This window comes from Pyrgilauda ruficollis, unplaced genomic scaffold, assembly GCF_017590135.1.
Source record: "Pyrgilauda ruficollis isolate IOZ18807 unplaced genomic scaffold, ASM1759013v1 scaffold36, whole genome shotgun sequence".
In the NCBI taxonomy this organism is placed as follows: domain Eukaryota; kingdom Metazoa; phylum Chordata; class Aves; order Passeriformes; family Passeridae; genus Pyrgilauda; species Pyrgilauda ruficollis.
The window spans coordinates 1,727,454-1,748,647 of NW_024525045.1; positions in this window are offsets into that span (position 1 = coordinate 1,727,454).

The window sequence follows — 21,194 nt, forward strand, 5'->3', positions numbered from 1 at the left end:
GGGATGTCTTCAGCAGGTTGCCCAAGTTTTTTGGTTATTCAGAGTAACCTAATGGGCAAGTGGTTCATTTTTGTGGTCGTAATTAACATTGTTTGCCATTCTGTAGAGTTCTGTAGATATTTTAGAAGTGGGAATAATCTTTCCATTACAAATCATGACTGCAGGTTCTGTGAAGTAGTGGCTCTTTCAGATTATAAGATATCTATTTCATATGAGCAATGTGTATCTTTGGCAGACTGCTAAATATTGCTGCTTAAGTCCATTACAAGGAAGCACAATTTTCTGTAACTTAATTTCCTAAGCCTAATGAAGCCAGTAAATTTCCTCTGATGTCTTCCCAAGTTAATATATTAAATCTAATTTATTTGGCAAAAAATTGGACAAATTTCCTCTTAATTCAATTAACCTAGAAGAAAAAAAATGTATTGTTATGGAAATCTGGGGCTAATAATTCACAGATGTGAAAGTCCTGGGTTTGGTTCCATTCATTTACTAGCTTACAATTGCTATTTTTGTTTCCTATAATTTAACTAAAAAAAAGTCCATTGTACCATGTATGTTTTTGAAAAGCTTGATAAATGATAACAAATTAATTTTTTGTCAGTTAATGTTGCAGAAGATTTTTCTGTCCTAAGTGATTATTTGCATACTTATTGAGTATTTTATTTGCCAGTTGATTTCCTTGATATGTTACTGATATTTTGTGGGCACTGCTAATGAGTGGATGATGCATTTTCATCAGCAAATTGTAGTGTAGTGTATCCCTGGCAATTTTGCTAGAACTCAAAGTGGTACAAAAAGAGTTCTCATTGTTCGTGTCTTAATGCTGCAAAAACCAAAGCTCTAAGTCCCCGCAGAAGCCAAAGCAAAGCTGTGGCTGGGAGTGGGCTCAGCAGCACCACACAAACATAAGCTTGCCTGTGCTGCTATTTTGATTTTATGTGGACAGGATATGGATAAGAGGGATATAGTTGCATATACTCCAGGAAAATAATTCATATTTTTCATGCCAACAGCTATAGTCATGCTTTCCTGCCTCTTCCTCAATGCATGTGAGAGGTCTAATGTAAACAATGGAGCCAAACCTCTGACAAATAAATTACAAGGGCCACTAATGAGTGCAAATCCATGTATGACCTTTAGAGCATCCGTGCAGCTGTCTCCACGCTCTGATGTGGCTTGTGCTGGAAGAAACCTACGGATACCCAGGATTTCAAAATGCCTGTGTACCTCAGCATAATGTAGTTGGTTTATTTCTGTATGAGTGCCTCGATCAGTTTCAGAATTGCTCAGGACAGGATTTGGCTTTAAATCTGTAGAGCAAAGATCTTTAACATTCCTGCATTTAAAGTGACTATTAGTGATATCCAAGATTATTTTACAAATGGTCCAGTTTTCCTGCTATAAATTTTTATCCAGACATTCACATCTTTTCCAGTACAACAGCAATCTTATGAAATTTAGTCAAGAAGCTCTAATACTAAGGTCAACATTTTTAGAATTAAAATCAGTTTACAGTATGTTTGCTTGAAGTGCACATAAATTCAAAGAGGCAAGAAGTATAAACAGAATAGCTGGTTTCTTGGATGCACTCCAATATAATTATAGCTATTCACCCTTGTGACTATTTGTGTGTGTAGCTTAAAGCTATTTGCCTGCCCTAAGGTACGGTAGCAGTATTTTTATACATCTTTGTATCTGATTGAAATGCAAAACTCACTAAACCTGGAAAGGATGCTAACAAGCTTAAAGAAATGTATGAGTAAAATTAACCAGCAGATTGAATGTGCCTTTTGACATTTGCTAGCAGCACCACCCCATTCCTAGCACAGGTACTTCTCATTCTCTTCAGTTTTGAAACTGAGATATCCCTTAAGGATTTGTCACCAAAATAGTGTATTTCTAATAGGCAATTATGAAAAAAAAATCATCATCAATCACATTTATTGCAAACATCTCATAAAACAGTAAAACATTTATGTGGCTATGGAAGGCAAGTATGTTGCCATGTAATATATTAAGATTTGCATATAAAGAACAGCAGGCAGCAAACAAGTCTCTTTCCCTTTCTTATACCATTTATACAAATGCCTTTGATGCAATGTATCTATTTAATTTCCATCAAAATGTTATTGCTGCAACACCTGAGTGATATTGGCTGTCGTTAGGTCTCTGAAGCACGCCCTGGGAGGGGAGTGGGTGATGCTGCTTCCTCCAGGTAGGGTCCATCAGCCGTGTCACACCTTGTCACAACCTATCTGTCACCCAGGAGGCAGGGTTTGCCTCAAGCTGATGTGCACCTGTCACTGACACACACACACACACACGTATATACACACACACATTTTTAATTTTCCTCCTCCCCAACAGCAGTTTTTCACCCAGATCGGTTATATCAGTATTTAGCTTTCAGACAGATTTCAGGGGTATTGGGACTCCATATTGTTTCAGTGTGAATAGGAATGAAAAGCAGTTGCTTGGAAAGGAACACAGCTCTTTTTGTGGGGGACATGGCAACTGCCTGTCGATACCAACATCTGCTAATCTTCTCCATAATCATCTGTACCTTGTTCTCAGCAAACACTCAGAAATAATTTCCTTGGAACTTTTTTTAATAGCTCAGAGTGCATCTACCGTGAGGCTGTAGATATAAAATGACTAATAAAATGTAGGGTTATTTCCATGTCAGAGTTGGTAACAACTGTCTTTATCTGGGTTTTTCCACAAGCCTCGAGGTAAAATGAAGCAGGCAGCATTGCAGAGAAGAGAGAAATGAATGACAACACATTGTATAAATCTGTGGGATTTTTTGACACTTGACTTTGTACTATCATTTAAAAAAATTCTGCCTTCTATTTACTTGTCAGAACTGGATTTAATTCTTATATGCTGTAAGGAATTCACCATGTTAAGATATTGATATAACAAATTGCCAAATGTTTTAGAGATTGATTCTTGCTGACCAAAATGGGCTTTCAGATTGGAAGTCTTTTTTTCTAGAAAACACCTGCTGAGATAGAAGTCTGACAGCTGCACAAAAGAAATATTCAGTTTGTTTAGTCTGCTCCTATCTAGCAATCGGCAGATGCTATCAAAAATTGTGTTTTTAAAATGAAAATTACCTAAGGATTTGGCAAAGGACCTTGGTTAAAAGGGACTGAGCGGCCACTGTCAGGTGAGTATTACCAGACTGATTGGTTGTTACTTCTGTCAGTCTTTCTTCAAAATTATGACAGGCCACACAGCAGGGAGCAAATGATCATTAATACTTCATCCCCTGGGACACAATAAACTGCCATTCACTTGCATACAAATAAAATACATAAAGCTTGTCAGACAAGGTGACAGAAAAAGGTGCCTTTTCAAAATTATTTTATACTGCAGTGGGATGTGATCAGCTAAGACACATTTCTGTATTGTGTGGTGTATGATCTTGACAGCAGCACCTTTGAATTCATTCTGGTTTAAAAATATATTTCAGTGCTTTTTCCTGATGCTTATTTTATTTCATTAGAAGAACATAAGATTTTGAGCACTCCTCAGCTCTGCAGTGGAAATTTAAGAATAGGTTTAGCAGGAAAATATTCCTCTGGAGCCAGTGCTGTTGCTGCCATCCAACCCCCCAGCAGAACAATCCAGGCTCTCCATGTGTGCTGCTAGGTGCTGGGTCACACAGGTGAACACTGAGCCCCAAATAAAGAGATGGCCACTGCTCAAAGAATCCCAAACTAAAATGCAAGCTGTTCTAAATACCAATAAGCCATTTTCACAATTTTTTTTTCAAGCAAAAAAATCTAAAAAAAAAAGAGCAAACAGACTATTGTGCTGTATTATACTTTTGGTAAGGTCAGAAAGAGGCTGGAATGTGAGGTATTTGCTTAGCCACTGCTTCCAGTAATGCTGTTCTGTTCTGGGAAGTGCACTGAGAAAGATAATTACTGATTTATGAGGAGACTTAACATATTCTGCCTATAGGGGTGTTTTGTTTTGGGTTTGTTTGTTTGCTTTTTGACACATCTACCAATGAATTATTAGGTGGTTACTGCACTAAAAGTTTTGTGTAGGCAAGGCACATAGGGTTGCCTAACTAGTCTGTGTGGAGCTTCATAATCTCACTGTATTGACAATGAATTCCTTTGGCTTTTACTGGTAAAACAAATTTTCTGTAATGCTTTTTATGCTTCAGCCCTCTTCACTCTTTTAATATTTCCCATGGAAATATATGAGATGTGCTGCATACTGCTTTGTGCAAGCTTTTGTTTGGAATATTTCAATTCCAGTGAAACTTTTTTAGGAAGCAGAAGATGTGTTACCAAATATTTTGTCTGCTTTGTGAAACTACACCAGTTTCTATCATAGTAATAAATCTCATTTAAAGAACTTTGATGCCATACTTCATTGATTATTTCATTTACAGGGGAGGTGAAGAAATTTTCCCTTTTCCTTTGCCAAAATTGATTCTGAATTACTGTTTTCACAGTTTGGTTGTGCTTGTTTTTTTTCCTTCTCCCAGTCTTGATGGCAGAGAAAGAACAGACTAATGAATGCTGACTCATGACTGAGATAAAGAAATACTGGAAGTTTCACATGAAAGCTTGGTAGATCTGACTGTGTTCTCTCCCTGGGTTTCTGTCCCCTCTGTGTCCCAGTGTCACTGTTGGTATTGTAATGTCACCTGCTTTGAGGATCTACCAATGATAATGCTGTTTACCTGAGAATCAATTGATTGAAAAGTTTTGGTGAGGAATTTGCCAATATTGTGTAAGAGGAAGTAGTTAAATGGTGAATCCACAGCACCACTATCCATGTATACAACTGGGCAGAGAGGAAAGTAAAAATGCTAGCAGGAAATTCTTCTTATATCACTCCTGCCACAGCCCTCATTTCTTTGTCCTTTTTACACTGAATTACCCTGATTCTAGACAACCACTTCACCAACTGAGAATGGAGCAACAAAATTAAATAGCACCCTGGAAAAAATATCAGGAGGAGACTGAAGCAATGTGATTTTTCCCTTTTATTCACATGCACTAAAGCGGTTGTGCGTTATTGTTTTTTGGTCATTGAAGAAATCACAAAACACCTGCTGATTTCAGGCCTAAAGAGAAGAGTAAATAGTATCTTTAATAAATAAATTTTCTTTTGGCAGAAGTTTAAGGTAAAGATGGACTTTTTAATAGAATTTCTAAATAGACATTTTATATTAAAGTCTATATTAAGGAAACATTCCATGGAGCAAACCTGGAGACTGAGAGCACACTGGTTAAGATAATGATTTCCTTGAATTCAGTGTAAAATGTCATTAAGTATCATGGTTCACATTGCTTGGGGATTGTGAAGTTCAGTGATGAAATCAGGATGGGATTTTTTTTGGCATAGTAATTTCACTTCACTTTCCTTAAGTCCTATTCCTTCTGCTTTGTGCATGCAGAAGCATGAAAGCTAGGACTGATTAGGTGGCATTGGCATTGCAAAATCCCCAGAAAAAATACTACTGTTAATGAGAATTGTATGTATAACCCCCTGCTTACTGCAGTGACAATTCACTCCTATGACACTGTCAAACATTGCAAAAACCAAATAAACCTGATAGCCCAATAATAAATAACTGCCTTTTTTTTTCTTCTATAAAATGCAATAGCTAAATCCTCAGCTAGATTGAATTCACCTCTCTCCATTGAGTTCACTGCTGCTAAACTGATTTACAGTGGCTGGGGAATTTGGCAGTTGTGAGTCAAGCTGCAAAGTGTGCAAAAGTTTTGTCAAATCTGAGATGTGGATGGAAATGAATATGGGGTTTCAAACGTTAAAAAGCAGAACTAGTTAGAAAAACTCCCACCAACTCAAATCCCTGCTTGAAAATCCTAAACTACCACTGCATATGTTCCAGTAATTTGCTCACCACGCAGTATGTTGTACTCAGTGGATGAAGAAAACTTCTCGTGAGAATGTTTGAAATGTCACTGAGGTTCAGTCTGGATCAGGCTGCAGGTGGCTCTACAAAGGCTCTGCTCAGGGGATGTGTTTATACAGTTGCTGCTGACGGATGGTATTGATTGGCCAGGCGACTCATAAAACAAGCGACTTCACTTTCATCTTTGTGCTTTCTGTTCCTTCAGTAGATAGAAAAGTGGTTTTAATTATTCACATCATCCATTTTCATATTTTTTTTTACTCTTATCCACCCACTCTCTTACAGCCAAGTAATATTCTCATCTCCTCATTGTAAAAAACTTGCAAAGGGGGCAAGAGTGGGCAGATAAGAAATTTTTGAGAAATAAACGTTGGTGTTGCCTCACTGGTAAGATTAGCAGAAGTCAAAATCTGCTGAAATCTCTATCGTTTGAGATTGCCTGAGTCACCTTCAGGATGACACTGCACTTGACAGCAGCTGAGATTTGGGTTTTGGCACAGTGTCTCTGGTGTTCATTCACATATCTCAGGGTTCTGTACAGCACTCACCTCCTGCATCAGTCCTTGCCCCCCTGGAGCACCTCCTGCATGGGCACAGATAGGTGCTCTCAACACTGCAGTGTTACAGCTCCACTGCTTTCCACCAGAGGATATATTTTTCTCCCATGACAAATTTTTCAGCTTTCATATAGCTTGGGAGTTGTCATAAGAGCTTGAAGTCTTTTAATGCTTCTGGGTTTAGCAGTTTGTTCATTCTCAGAACAGAGAGATGTGATCCATACTGTAATGGGAATTTTTGATGATCTTAATTACAATTTTCCACTTTTAATGTATTAATGGCTAATGAGGAGAAAGTGATATCATGTGGCTTGTGTAAATCAGAAGACAATGCCTGAGTTAACTAAACTAGAAGGAAAATGCTTGGTTTTGGGGACAAAATGTCCTTTGGCTGATTTGCAGTTGCCAGCTTTAGTTAACGTGAGCTATTTACTAGATGCATGCTGTCATCAGGATCTGTATGTTCCGCTCATCATCTTTCCAGACAGACTTACTAAGAAGTACTGCATGGGCTACCTGCTAATTCTGTCACACCATGGGCTTGAGTCAGGCTTTCTGATGAAAGAAACCTTGAAATTTGAGGTTTTTGTACTTTGTGCATGCTTCCCTGGAGCTGCTTTTTCAAAAAATTTGCCCTTGGAGCTTTGAGTTTCTCCACAGTTGTATTTTTTAAATGCTCACTTTTAACAAGCACTTGTAAAAATTATGAAAGCAACAAAATCTTTGCTGTTTTCTGGCTTCATATAAAAAGAAAAATGCATAAAGTAAATAAGTTATGCGAGAGCAAAGAGTTTCTAGGTGGACTGGTTGACAATTCCAAGGCAAAGCAGCAGGTAGAGAAAAGAGCATTGCTCCTGTCCCTGGAATGGCCTTACACCAAGATCTAAAGCAGTAACAGTCTCAGCTACAGTAAATAAAAATACACAGGTGTGTTCTCATTCAGAAGTAGCTTCCTATATATGTCACAACAGTGAAATGAGATGGGAGAGTTCCTAAGTCAACTCACAGAAGGGATTGTTCAGACAAAGCTGTAGGGAGCGTGACTTTTCTGTGGTTTTTCCTTTTTTCTTTTTGAGATGCTCCATTTTCCTTCAGCTAATTTTAACTAAACCAGCTGTGATTATTTTCTTTTTAAATCAAGATGAGCTTTAAGGAGCAGGAAAACAAGGGGGGCAGGAAAACAAGAACCAAAAGCTGCAAGGTAGGAGCCCTCCCTCCTGTGCTTGGAGTCTGCTGGAAAGCACAATTGCAGAGTCCTGTTGAATGATAGGAAAAGCTGCCTCACTCTCTCATGACAAATATACAAATAAAATGATTAAAAAACCCAAAACCAAGCAAACCTTCCCACCCTGCACCCCCCACTCCCCTTAAAAAAACAAACCAAAACAAAACAGCTTTGCAAAACCTTATTGTATGCCTCCTTCATATTTAGCATCCAATCCTGACTGCACAGCACTGATTTAGGGTACTGTATATTCTTTTTATGCTTCTTTGGTTCCCCTGTTGCCTCAGACTGTCTGTCAGAAGTAATAATTTGTGAGTGGGAGAAAAAAAGTTGAGCTGTTAACAGTGGATGCATATTCCCCATTCCCAGTAAAATAACCCAGGAACCCATGTAAATGAGGCATAAGGTTTGTAATGAATTGGGCTGATGGCAATGATGTGTTCAAGTGCATCTCCCTGAGTTCATTAACTTAACGTAATATACAGCGGCAAGAATGATACCTATGATCATTCCAATTAAAATTAAAGTTTTGTGCTTTTCTGTGATGCAAGCTAGTGCTGTGAAAACATGAAACACACCTCATAAATGCCACCCAGCTGCAAAAGTGACAAAGTGAGGCTGCCAGCTTTTCCTAGTGGCAGCCAGAATAATAGGAATGGCTGCAACTGGCTTTTGTTATTGCTGGAAGCTCTGGCAGCTCACCAAGCATGGTAAGACCAAGGCAGTCAGACTGTGATAGCATTGCTCAACAAGTGATTAAAATACACTAGGCAAGATGTGGAAAAATATACTCTTAAATGGAAATGAAAAGAAAGTTTATATCACTATAAGTATATGGTGTGTGGGTACCAGTAAGAGCAGGCTGTAACAAGTGAGGATAGCATGCCATCCTGCTCAAAAGAAGTATAGGATTAAAGCTTTGTTCTGTTTGAGCTCACTGCTTATTAATAAAGAGTGGATGGTAACTGAGGAGATGAAGAGACTGTATTGTGAGATACCACAGAGCACGGCATGTGTGATGTTCCTTCTGAAGCCATAATAACCATTTGATTTCTGACCCTGAGGTGAATTTTGTGTACTCATATGCATGAAGGAGGTGAAAGGATATGCACTGAGCTGTGCCCTTCTTTCCAAACTGTGTTTTTAGAAGTGATATAATTGAGGCATAAATAAAATAACAAAGAAGGCTTTTGTAGACATGTATTATTATTTCAAACTACCAACAGTTGTCTTTGCACTTGCTGGTATTTTAGAGTACTGAATTTTAAATGGCACAGCTCTCTTTTACCATCTCATGTAAAAAACACTCAATAGCAAATACATTTTAAGGGAAAATTCCAGAGAACAGGTCTGTATGGCCAATAGTCCTACGAACTTTGAGTTCCTTGCTCATCTCCTTTTTGTCCTGTGACAGCTCTGAAAATAAGGAATACAGCCCTAAAATTGGCACTAGGTGAGCCCATATCCTTTCCCCAAATTAAAATGGGGGCCTAGGGCATGGTAGTTGCTTGAAGTGTCTGCCATTATACGGGATGCCAAGAGCCCAGCCCCTGCTGCTTTCCATTCAGAGGAATGGGAAACCTACGGATAAATCTGCTAGTGCAGCTGCCACAGGCTCTCTGCAATAGGCAAGTTTTCTACTAATATTATAAAATCAGATGGCCCCATCTCTCTCTGTCTGGCATTTCTGTAGGTGTCAGGAGCCATGAACTCTCCCCTTGTTCAGTCACTGGTGTCTTTGTGCAGCACTTTCCCAAAGCTCCTGGAGCTGGCACTCCTCCTTCACTAGAGGTTGTCTTCTGCTGCATCACTGTTTTGTGCTGTGAGCTATCCAAGCCATGGTGATTGCTGTCAGTACACACCCACACCTTCCTTGTATTTGAGATTTCAGGCACTGTTTGCTGTTAGGTGCAGCTGGCTTTGTTCTCTTCAGCAGAAGTTTTTTTGGCAGCATTTAGTGGCTGAGATGTGAGACCAAGAAGTATCAGTGCATCCTTTCTGCATCTGAGGGATCTCTGTGCTGAAAGGAATGGGAGAGAAACTGGATGGTATGATGCAATGCCAACTCTTTCAAAATTAATCAGAGTGCAGTTCTGGAGAACCACCTTAGAATCAAATTGTTAGTTTGTTCCTAGAAGTGGTTCAGAAAAATACATTTTACCACAAAATGTTCCTGCCTTTCTCATCATATTATCCTTCTTCTCAGGATCACAGTCTATAATAAGCAGTAAATTTATCAATACTAAAAATTTGAAATTCCCTAAAGATGAAAACGAATAGTGGCTGATATTTCATTTTTTCCCCTTGCAAAACCCAAGCCTCAATGTCATTTTACAATCGAATACTTTAGGTTTTGTCCATTACTTCAGGTTTTTGTTTTGGTAAGCCTTTATTTGAACAAGGAACTGGGCAGATCTCTTGATACCATAGAGGGTGTCAAATCTCACCCTGAGAGGTTGGTATTTATTCTGAAGTGGTCTAAATATTGTTAAAACAATCCACAAAATCTGCCTTTTTCCCCCCTGTATTTCTTAATAAAGGAAACAAGATGAGGATCTGTTATTCAATTAACCTTTTCCTGTCAGACTAAAGTTTAAAATAAGTTTAGATTCAACACAAAACCTGCTAATTAACACCTGCTTTTTTTACCTAAATTTGGGCTAAATCACAGTGACTTCTACGCTTTAAAGCCTTCCTTCTTGATGCCTGAAAGGTAATTCCTGTAAGAAAAATTATGAGCCTGTTTTCAAATTACCTTTATTTCTGCTGTTTACAGGATCCTCAAACCTTCTTACTGCAAGCTTGCAAAGGTTATAAATTGTGCTTTGGGAGCACCTGAAGCCATGAGCATCCCTCTGCGGACACCTGGCTGTGGCTGTGGGAGCTGAACTGGGGCACAGACTGGGAAGGGTTTGTGGAAGGCACTGTTAGTATGTGCAACCTGCAGTTGCATTTCCTCTCAGGTAAACAATGAGGGAATACTTCCATGCTGTGCAGAGCCCAGGAGTGTTAAATGACCTTTTTCATCTCTTCCTGAAGGTTAGTCCCTTGCTTTCTTTGTACATTCACTCAGTAACAGATTTATGACACTTTACAGATTAACCTGCACATTTCAGAGCATGTAAATGGATCTAAATGAAGTTACAGATAAAAAAAAAAAAATGCATATCCCATGCTTTGAATGTCCTGAAAAGGACTTTTGAAACAGCAGACTATGTAGAACATATTTTTCTGCATGTATTTCTTACATTGGTGTAAAGACAGGGATTTTGAGATCTGGATGAATATGACAATAGCAGAACATAATTTAAAATTGGTAAATGAGAAGAACAAACCATGGTAACATAATGCCCCCTATGGTTTGTAAGGCAGTATGTACAACAGCTTTAAGGGCAATGCTTTCCTGCATACCTTCTCTTAGCAGAATCAGAATTCTATGTTATGCTCCTCAGCTAGAGAGTAAAAAACACCTGGTTGGATTTTGTTAATAAATAGGTCAGATACCGTTAATTTAGGTGCTTTGCATCTCCTCCTCCTTTTTGGAGATGGGGAGCCCTTGGGCTCAGAAGTGCTGTAGCAGCAGGGGAGCTCTGCCCTCGCCCAGCAGCCGGCTCGGGGTGGGAATGGCCCCGGGGCCAGGCGGCGCGGAGGGAGCGCTCTGCAGTGGAGGGAGCGGCCGCTGGATGGCAACATCCTCCCGCGCGTGGAGCGGGACAGCGCCGGGAACAGCGCGGGACACCGGGGACAGGGCCGGGCACCGGGAACACGCACGGGAACGGGACACGCACGCAAGGCTCTCCTCCACCGTGGGCTGTGGGTGCGGATGGAATGTCCGCTGGGGAATTCCCTTGCTGCAGGGTTTCCTTTACCCCCTTCCTGAGGGGTCCCTCAGGAAGCCCTTCCAGCAGCGCGGGGCGCAGCAGGTTTGCAGAGTGGGGGTCACCCCAGTCAGTTGTGCAGGAGATGATGTGTAGATAATGGCAGGGCACTTTGCTGATAGATTAGTGCTCGTTTTTTACCCTGCTACCCCACGTCCCTTTTAAAGGCAAGGCTTCCCTCCTGTGCTCTCGGTTCCTTTATGGTGCCAGTGAGGGCAGGAGCAGCCGAGCCAGGAGAGGAGCAAAGCTGCCCATCCAAGCCCTGTGGGGTGTGGGCAGTGCCCAGCTCTTCTGCCCTGTCCTGGAGCGTGAAGTGATCCAAGACCTAAACTGGATTAAATGAATAATGAGCTTGTTTCCCACCTATGAGCTTGGGAAACACCTCAGGGCTGGTTCTCTTTCAGTTCCCACAGAGCTCACAAATTCACTTCTAAGCCTTCCCAGAGAAAAAAGAAATGGCTGATCCTTGTATGGTGGAGAAATCAGGGGAGACCCACAGGTGCCTATCAGTGCACACATAAAGTGAGGAAAAATCCCCGAGGGTTGTTGCAGGTCTCCAAGGAGTCCTGGAGCAAACGTGTTCAAGTGAAACATTTGAGCAAGTTGGCTTTGTGTGATGGAGGAGACCTCTCCCAGGCCCAGTGTTTGAAAATTGTTTGAAGATTGTGTCTTGGATCGTTTTATGTTTCAAGATTTAATAACCTTGATTACACATTTCTATTTCAGTAATTACTGAAAAAGTCATGGTTATCATATATTTATGTGTTTGCAACCTGGGGGCTGGGAAGGACAAAGCGGGAGTCACTCACTGGCAATAACTGCTGCATGTTGTCAGAACATAATGAAAATTTCTTTGGTCTTCTGCTTTTAAAATGGATACCTGCCAGTAAACTGTAGGCAGACTGATTAAACAGTAAGTACAATTAGAACTCGGAAAAGTCCCAGACATTGCATTTTGCTGTCAGTTTATGATAATATGATGATAGTAATAATATATAACAATAATATGATGTAGTAATTATTATGATAATAATCCTCTTGCTACCTTCCAGGTGCCCCCAAGTCCATACCTGGATCAGGGAATGCCTCTTCCTCACTCCTTCTGCATTTATGTGTTGGACTGGGACTGAAAATACATTTCACAGCTAAAATTGCCACAGTTGAGATTTTACAAGTGTTATTTGTTATTTCAGCTACTGGTCTATGGGCATATATACAGTTAAAGTTTAAAATCCATGAAAAAAACATATTCACAGGGTTTGTGAAAAATGAGACAGTTTTCTTTCCCTTAATGACAGGGATCTCAAATGAGTTGTGTTGTCAATGGGAGAGCAAGAGGTTATATAGTTTTCCATAATCTATAAAGCTTCTTCAGAATCATGTCATTAGCTTTCCTGTGGTAGAGCACAGCAGAGCTAATAATGCAATTATGGTTCATGTAGTTAAACTATGCTACTGATATTTTTTTTTCCCAGGAGGTCTTCATTTCTGGCAATTCTAATCATCTTCATTGTACAGCTGTATAGATTCCATGTCTCACTCTGAGGGAAATAAAATTGCAAATAAATACCATCTTTTCTAATGTGTCTGTAAATGCCGGATTTAGTAACCATTAACCAAATGTTAGAGTCCATAAAATGTAATGTATAGTTCGGTGTGTATATATATATATATATATATATATATATATATATGCATGCCACACTCATATACTTGTCACCAGAACAAACTATTGTGCTGGAATAAACAAGAGTAGAATTTCTTCCAGTATTTCATTATTCTCATTTCTTGCTGCTATAATTAATACATTTTCTGGTTTTGACATGTCAAGTCTCTCCCTGGCTTTCTACTGTATTCAATCTGAAGTATCAGAGTAAAATAGCATAATTACTACATAAAAATGGTGTGTGTGTGTTTAGCAGGAGGGGGATTCTTTTGAACAAATCTGGAACTTGGAGTTCTGTATCTGGTTCTGTATTACTTGATACTCAAGAAGTATGAGAGCTGGAAAACACAGGCTAATTATGATGTTATTTAGTCTATTATTAAGCAATAGTTTAGTACTCCTATTAAAGAAAAATTATTTAAAAAATTTATCTGTGCCAGTCACTACTTCAGCAAAAATATCAATCCTGAGATGTTGAAACCCTAATCAAAATACAATATGAAATAAGGATATTCCCTGCTTCTGTGGTCTCAGTCTTCCACGATTCAGATTCTTCTGAGAAGATAAAATTTTAGAGCACTGAATCTCTGAAAGCACTGCCCTCTTTTCTTGTTGGAGGGGAAAGTTTCTCTAAACTTCTGTATTTTTCTGAGTAAACTGCCAAACACATTACAAAGCCTTTCAAAAAGATGCATAATAAAGTGATGATAAGGCATGTTAATAATACTGCTGACACACATCCTTCTTTAACATGCCTGGGACATAAACAGTAGGAAATAAACACAGACAATAATTGCTATTAGGTGCCTGAAGAAAAAACAAAGATATGAGAGGGACATGCTAATTAGGCTTCCTCAATGGACCACATGGAGATGAAAAGGAGATGAAAATAAAAATAAAGCAAACAAAGCTGAAGTATTTAGACAGCCTTGCAAGAAGTTGTTGTCTATGACAATGAACTGTCCATGGTTGTAAAGTCCTTAGAGACAATATCTGAGACAGTTTCTGTCATTTTCTGCATGCATCAGAGGCAGGGTAGCACCACGGTGTCACTTTGGGATCTCGTGGGATATGCAACAGAACTGATCAGTCCTGAGGGAGCAGAGATGGGGAGACAGCAGGACCAACTTCTACCAGAGCATCTTGTTATGGGAATAGAGCAGCTCCTGCCTTTCCCCTCACTGTGAGTGCTGGAGGAGAGAGGGAGGGACTGTGCAGCCATGGCAGATGTGCCGGGGAAAGTCACATGGCTTTTCCATTACAGTACATACTTTTAAGTTGTTCAACTATTTCGACAAACTCTGTTCTTGGTTATTGTCTTTCTGTTACACAGCAACTGTTTTGGCTTCTGTACTTCTGAAAATATTGAAAATATTCAGCCTGGGAGTTTGAAAGCAAAATGCTGTCAAGATATACTAATTAGAAAAATTGTGCACACACAACCTCCTAGTGTTCACTTTTGCTCTCATTTGTTCTACAGATGGTGCTAGGTCAAAGAAGCAGCCTGTCTTTGCAGGACAAGCAGTTCTGAGCATCTCTACATTTTCATGTATGCACAAGTTTTCTCCTTAGCTTTTTGTGCTTACCTAATCACATTGGTGATCTGCTAACAGTTTCCTCTTCTCTTTTACTTTGTATAACAGCCAATCTGCAAAATGATTTGCAGGAATCAAAAGTACAAATTTGTTGCTTTTGGGATCAAGAACAAATGGAAAACTTCTTGTGGTTTTGGTGTTTTTTTGGGTTTTTTTTTTTAAATTTTGCCAGTAATTGACCTGTGATACAGGAAGAGGGGAATATAAAACAAACCTGGGGAAAAAGAATCAGGTTTCCAGATATGATTTAAGCAGACTAATGCATGAACATGTCTATAAAGATGAGTGATTGGGCCAGTAGTAAAGTGGCTGCTTGGTGCCCACTGAATGGTCCTGGCAAACTGAGGCACAGAACACTTACTGTGTAGCTTGGTGTCCCAGATAAGTTCCTAGGATTTTATTTGACCCAGTTGGGATGCTAATGGATAACTGTTATTGTATGATTTTTCTGGAAAATCCACAGTAGATAAGGATTGTAATAAATTCCATGTGTTTCCCCTATTGGTTATCAACAGGAAATAATATGAAAAATAAAATCACCTGGAATCCTGCAAGGATTACTTAGTGGGCCACTGCCACCGCTTCAGTAGGTAGAATGTCTTAAATGCAGTAAATGCAAAACCAAAACATTTTCAGATTAAAAGAAAGCACTGATAGTTGTGCTGTACTATTGGGTAGAATTTCAAAACATTGGTACTAAATGTAGAAAACAAATTGGATTGAGATTCTTAGTTCCTTTTGTTACTTTTTAGGGGATGAAAAGCTTTATCAGAACTAAGCTCATCTAAAACTTATTATTCTTTCAGTATGCTAATTAATAGAGCAGGATCATGGATTTGTTAATTAAAATACCTCAGGGAAACTGAAATTAATTTTGCTGTCCTAATAGAGTTACCATTATGCCACTAAATCTTATGGATGTCTTATCTACTTCTCTTTTTTTCCTTCTCTCAAAAAGTAAAAAAAAAAAAAATGTTTTATTTATTTTGAATTTAGAATCCGAATATTGAATAGTGTTTTTCTGAAAATGTGGAGAAGATCAGCGAATAATCTCGGAATATCTTGGATTCCAAAAATCTTAGAATGTGGCCTGCATGTGAGTGTCAGGACTGATCCCCTCCCGTGCTCACCAGCTCTGAGTGCTCTGGGTGAGCTGTGAGCAGTCACCCCAGCAGCCTGCTAGAGTGGCAGTGCTGGCTTGTGTTTTCCAGAGATGGAACTAGCAAAATGAACCATCGGGCAGGCTTTGTAATGACTGCTAAAAATCTGTATTGCACCTTAAATGGAATGTCTTTGATGGAGGGAAGGTGGGATCAGGCCAGCTTGGGCTGGCCAGAGCTCACCTGGACCTGCCTGAGCAGGAGCTCACGCTGCTGACCTGACAGTGGGTGCCAACCTCAATTTCCAGGTTTTTTACTTTTTTTACAGATGGAAAAGCACCTGACATATCCTCAGTGTTTTCTGAGACTCTGGCATTTCACTACTATTGCTTCCAATTTAGATGTTTCAGAGAAGAGAAAGGGACAAGGGTGAGGGGGGGGGGGGGGAGTGTAGGAGAAGTATTAGTTTTTCTTCTACAGGAAAGCACAATTATTCTAATTTTGCTTGATGAATTTTCAAGGCCAGCAGAGAAGTTCTCCATCATCACCAAGAGTGTTAATTGCAATTTGTATCCAAGACTTCTGTCATTCAATGTACTAGATGACAGAAATAGTCTTATTAATATACCAGTGTATACAGAGCACTTTATCCCATTTTATCATAGGCTTGCATGTGTAAAATTTAATTAGAGAAAAACCCCAAATCTAACTGTTAGGGACTGCTGAGCAGTTGCAGTTTGGTTGGTCCTGTGAAAGCTTCTGACTTCCCAGGAAGAATGTCTGCTGCTTGCTTTCAGCCTGTGAAGTGTTCAGAGGCATTGGCTGCGTGGAAGGACAGGCAAGTGCAGTTCTGTTACTGTTCAGTTTGTGTTTAGTCAGAAGACAGAATTTGAGATGTGCAAATTTCAGTTGAACGAGGCAGCTGGTTTCAGGCAAAAGTAAAAGTAACAACAGGTGAAATTAATTTCAGCTTCTCAGACTAGATTAATGACAGTTTACTAAAGTAAGCAGAAAAGTGTCCTGAAATATCGTTGTTTCCAATGTACAGTCAAATCAAGTAAACTGTGGACCTCCCGTGTGCTCTTGCCACAGAGAAAGTTATTCTTTCTCACACTCAAACCCAATTAATATTAAAGGATATTTATCTGGAGCAGAATAGATCTTCAGGATAGATGTAAAAGATTCCCTCAGAGTGTCCATTATTTAGAACAAAATCATTCAGAAGTGAAAGACCAGTTTTGGAAATTTCTTCATGACCAGTGGTGAGTTTTGGTACAGGTTTTGGTGCAAGACATATTCGGGACTTTTATGCTACCTGCTTAGTGGGATTAAAATCGAAACATTTGGGTCTGGGGATGAATTCAGTTTTTTGGACTTTGTGCAGCTGTTTCAGAGCTGGTAGGAAACCAGGACATGCATGGCAGTGCCCACAGCCCCTCAAAAGCTCTATTTTCATAAAAACAAGATTTTAGAGATTATTAAAAAACCTTTAAAACTCAGTGCAACAGAAATATCCTTCCAAAAAAAAACAAAACCTTGACAAAACCAAAAACCAAACATATCTGTTCCCCTGAAACCCCCAAACAGACAAACCCCATGCCAAAGCCTTCTCTTTCTCCTGTGTCAAGATTTGGTATGGAAGCTGCTTTATGAATTTCTGATGGATTGTTGGGTTTTGCTGACATCTATATTTAGTTTCTGATCCACATCAGTGCTTGCTGGGGTAGCATTAAAACCTCTGATACGTATTCAGTGCCACGTTCCATCTCTAACCACAAACGCTCGAAAGGTTTCTTCCCTCACACAACCACTTTGAGATTGCTGTTTTGATCCCATTTCTCCCAGCGGAGTTGAATGCAAAATAAAGATCAGGTTGCTGGAGAGCTGCTATTTTAAAGATTGCGTTTTGCTGTTAATTGGTGCACGACAGACACCTTGTGTAGCAGCTCCCTGGCAGTGCTACCTGAGGAGGCGGCTCCGCAGCAGCACCGGGAGCTGCCTGCGGAATTCCAGCGTGATTGCAGATGTCCTTGCAGGGGAGGAGCTCCTGGAGGCACCCGCTGAAGCAAGACGCCTCACAAACAAAAGTTCAAGGTGAGGAGCCTACTAGGTGCTGGCTGATTTAAGAGACTGTTTGAGTTTTGGGGTTTTTTTCCTCTCCCGTGCAGAAAGCAATACTGGGTGAAATAACGTAACTTGGGGCTTGTAATTGCACAGGGTCACAGTCTGATAGTTACGATCGCTCTCAGCATTTCTCCCTGTGCTAAAGGGAAGACCAGAAAAGGGAAGAAAGAAGGCTATCATATTTCCTATTTTAAAAATGGCAATAACAATGCATTTTAATGCTGGCCACAGTCGATACTTCGAGGAAGGGAGATCTAGAATGGAAGCAGTGATTGGTGATGACCCCTCTGCAGCAGGGGCGCTCAGGCTCTGCCTGGGGATGCTCGGGTGTGTCCTGATGCCTGTGTGCTGCTCTCAGACTGTTCTGCATGGCACAGGGCGTCCCTGTGGAAGGGCAGCTGGGGAGGGGCTGAGTTCTCTTGCCTGAACTTCTGGAGGTTGTGGGGACAAGGGGAGAGGCAGTTTCTTCTCACCTGGAGGAGTCCGTAGTGATACAGTGGGGAAAGGGGAGTGCCGTCTTCTCCTGCTGAGTACAGGGACAAACACCAGGTTCACAGAGCAGTTTTCTGAACAGCAGGGAGCAGGACAAGAAATCAAACAGCTTTTCCTAATACTTTGAAATTTGTTACTGTCTTCTGTTTTTCTCTTGTGAAGGTGTTTTTTTTGTGAAACCATTGCCATACTCCTGCTGTGGCGCCTGTAGAAAATGGAAGAGTGATTAGGCTCCAGAGAAATGGCACCTATGCTGAGCCATGTGACATTTCTGCTCACTTGATCCACCTGGTTGACTATTACTGCATGCTTTCAGGAGGAAAATCCGTGTTCTGTTTCTGTGCTGAGGACAAGGATGTCTTAGTCCATGGATATGTTTCCTACAGGCTGCAGTAATTTATGTAATAACCATTAACTGCAGTGGTGCTTGTATCTCAGCTCAGCAGGGATGGATCTCTGGGCCTTTGTGGAACTGGTAGTTATAGAAAAGATGCAATTTTTCTTTAAGGAAAAAAGGAAGGTCTTAGATGCATAAACTCCTCCAGCCAAGCACTGTTTGCCCTGATCTGGATAGGCTCATTGATTTTGATGGATCCATGCTAACTTGTGCCTTCTAAGTATTTGCCCATCAATTTTTATCAGCTTTACAGCATGGGATGGAGCAAGAATATTTTAGAGGTAGCAGGAATATATGTATGTAGACTCAATTTCTTATTTGTTTTCTTTTTTTTCTTTTTTCTTTTTTTTTAAACAGCTGTGAATGTGTTTCAGATGCCCAGCACATTAATGCAGAGGAAAGCAGTGTACTTTATTTTAGTGCTGAGACTCTGACTGTTCGAGTCAATGCAGACAGTGATATGGCTCCCCTGGGCCTTCTTCAAGGGGCACAGGCAGCCAGTTTGGTGTCTTGGTGAAATTCTCCTTTGGGTGCTGCTGCTCTGCTTCCTGAAGGCCCTAAAATATGGTTAGAAGTAGCAGTACACAATTCTTTAAATGTTTGTCCTCATTTCTTGAGTGTTCTTCCTGTACATATCTAAAGGGCACCAAAGAATGGCTGTCTTTGTGCCTGAATAAATATGATTAGGTCTTATGTACCTGATGTCTTAGTTAGAATGCTTTTAATCATGGCAGCAGCCTATTTGGACCAATATATGAGTATTTATTAAAAAAAAAAAAAGCATACGAAAAATTCAGATTAAATTATTAAATATGTGGTTTTACTTGTAAGGACTTATGCCAGTGCAAGACTATTGTTTGCAAATCCTTCAGAAATCTATTGATATAATCTGCTAAAATTATTGCTATGGAATAAGACAGTGGGAATGGAGTAAATGGGGACATTGTAAAAGATGTAAAATTTTGTGAAAAAAAAATGAAAACAACACACAAAATATACTTAAAGCCGAGATGTATTTCTTTCTGTTACCTATTTACTGCAATTTTGCAAATAATGTCAGAAAAAAATAGTTATTTGGGGCAGAACTATTTCAGGGAAATGTATATTTCATGAGCGGCAGGGAAATGAAACCTGGCTCCTGCAGGGAGGGGAGTGCTGCCAGGGCAGCTCTTGGGCAGAGCCTGGGTCAGCAAATTAATCACCTGGACTTCTCAAAAAATGCTTTTTAAACATTTGAAACGTCTTCTTTCAGTGTATTTTGTTTGAGGCACTTTTCTTGATGTATTATGATTGTTTTATGCACTGGCAGAATTACTGGGATGTTTTTTGCCCTGTAATTTTCTGGGAGGTAAAGTAAGTTTGTATTAATTTTTAGAGATAATTGAGTGCCATCTCATTTGAATTCTCATCTGTCATTTTAAAAGACAGGTTTACTATATTTATCCAGATCTTTCCCTGTACTTTTTCTTCTTTTTTTAGGCTTTGTGTCTGCTCTCTGGATTTGAGCCTCTGCTCCAAAGAAGCCCATCCTTGACAGAGAGAAAGGAAGCAAAAAACTTTTGGTCATTCTTAATTTTTATTTCCAGTTATGTCAAACTTCCTTCTAATCCAGAAGGATTTGTTCAGTACCCATTTTTCAGTCACCAAAATCTTTGTCACTTCTCTGGTTGTTTCCAGGTTGAGCCCAGCAGGGTCTGGCTCCTGGGCTGGCCTGTGCTTGCCACTGCACCCAGGGAGTTCTCAAGCAGGCAGTGATAAACTCCTGGGAAATTTCATGTAGCCAAATCCATAAGTAGATCTGAGGCTTTTGCTTTTGCTATTATAGTCTATAAAAATCAGCTTTCATATAATTTGGGGGGTTTTGGGACGGGTGTTCTGTATTTTTCATTCAGAGAATCCTCATCAGCATCTTCCTGAGCTGCAAACTCTGGAATTTAATCATACTTCAGACAGACTCAAACCAGTGCAACTTGCAGTAGCAAAGAGGACGGAAGATGGTCCCCAGCACCTCCCTTGGCTCTGCTGGGCTCTGTGCATAGGCTCTGCCATTCTTGCAGCCGTGCATCACAGCTGCCTGCAGATCACACCTGCCTGATGATTTCCACAGCAACTTGGGCACTCAAGGCAGGAATATGAGCTGGTAAGTGAAGGTTACTCTCCCTTCTTCTCCTCATTTTTTCCTCCCAGTGCAAGGGGGGTAATTTTATATGTCACAGTGTGGGACAGTGCTTGTCTAGGACGAACAG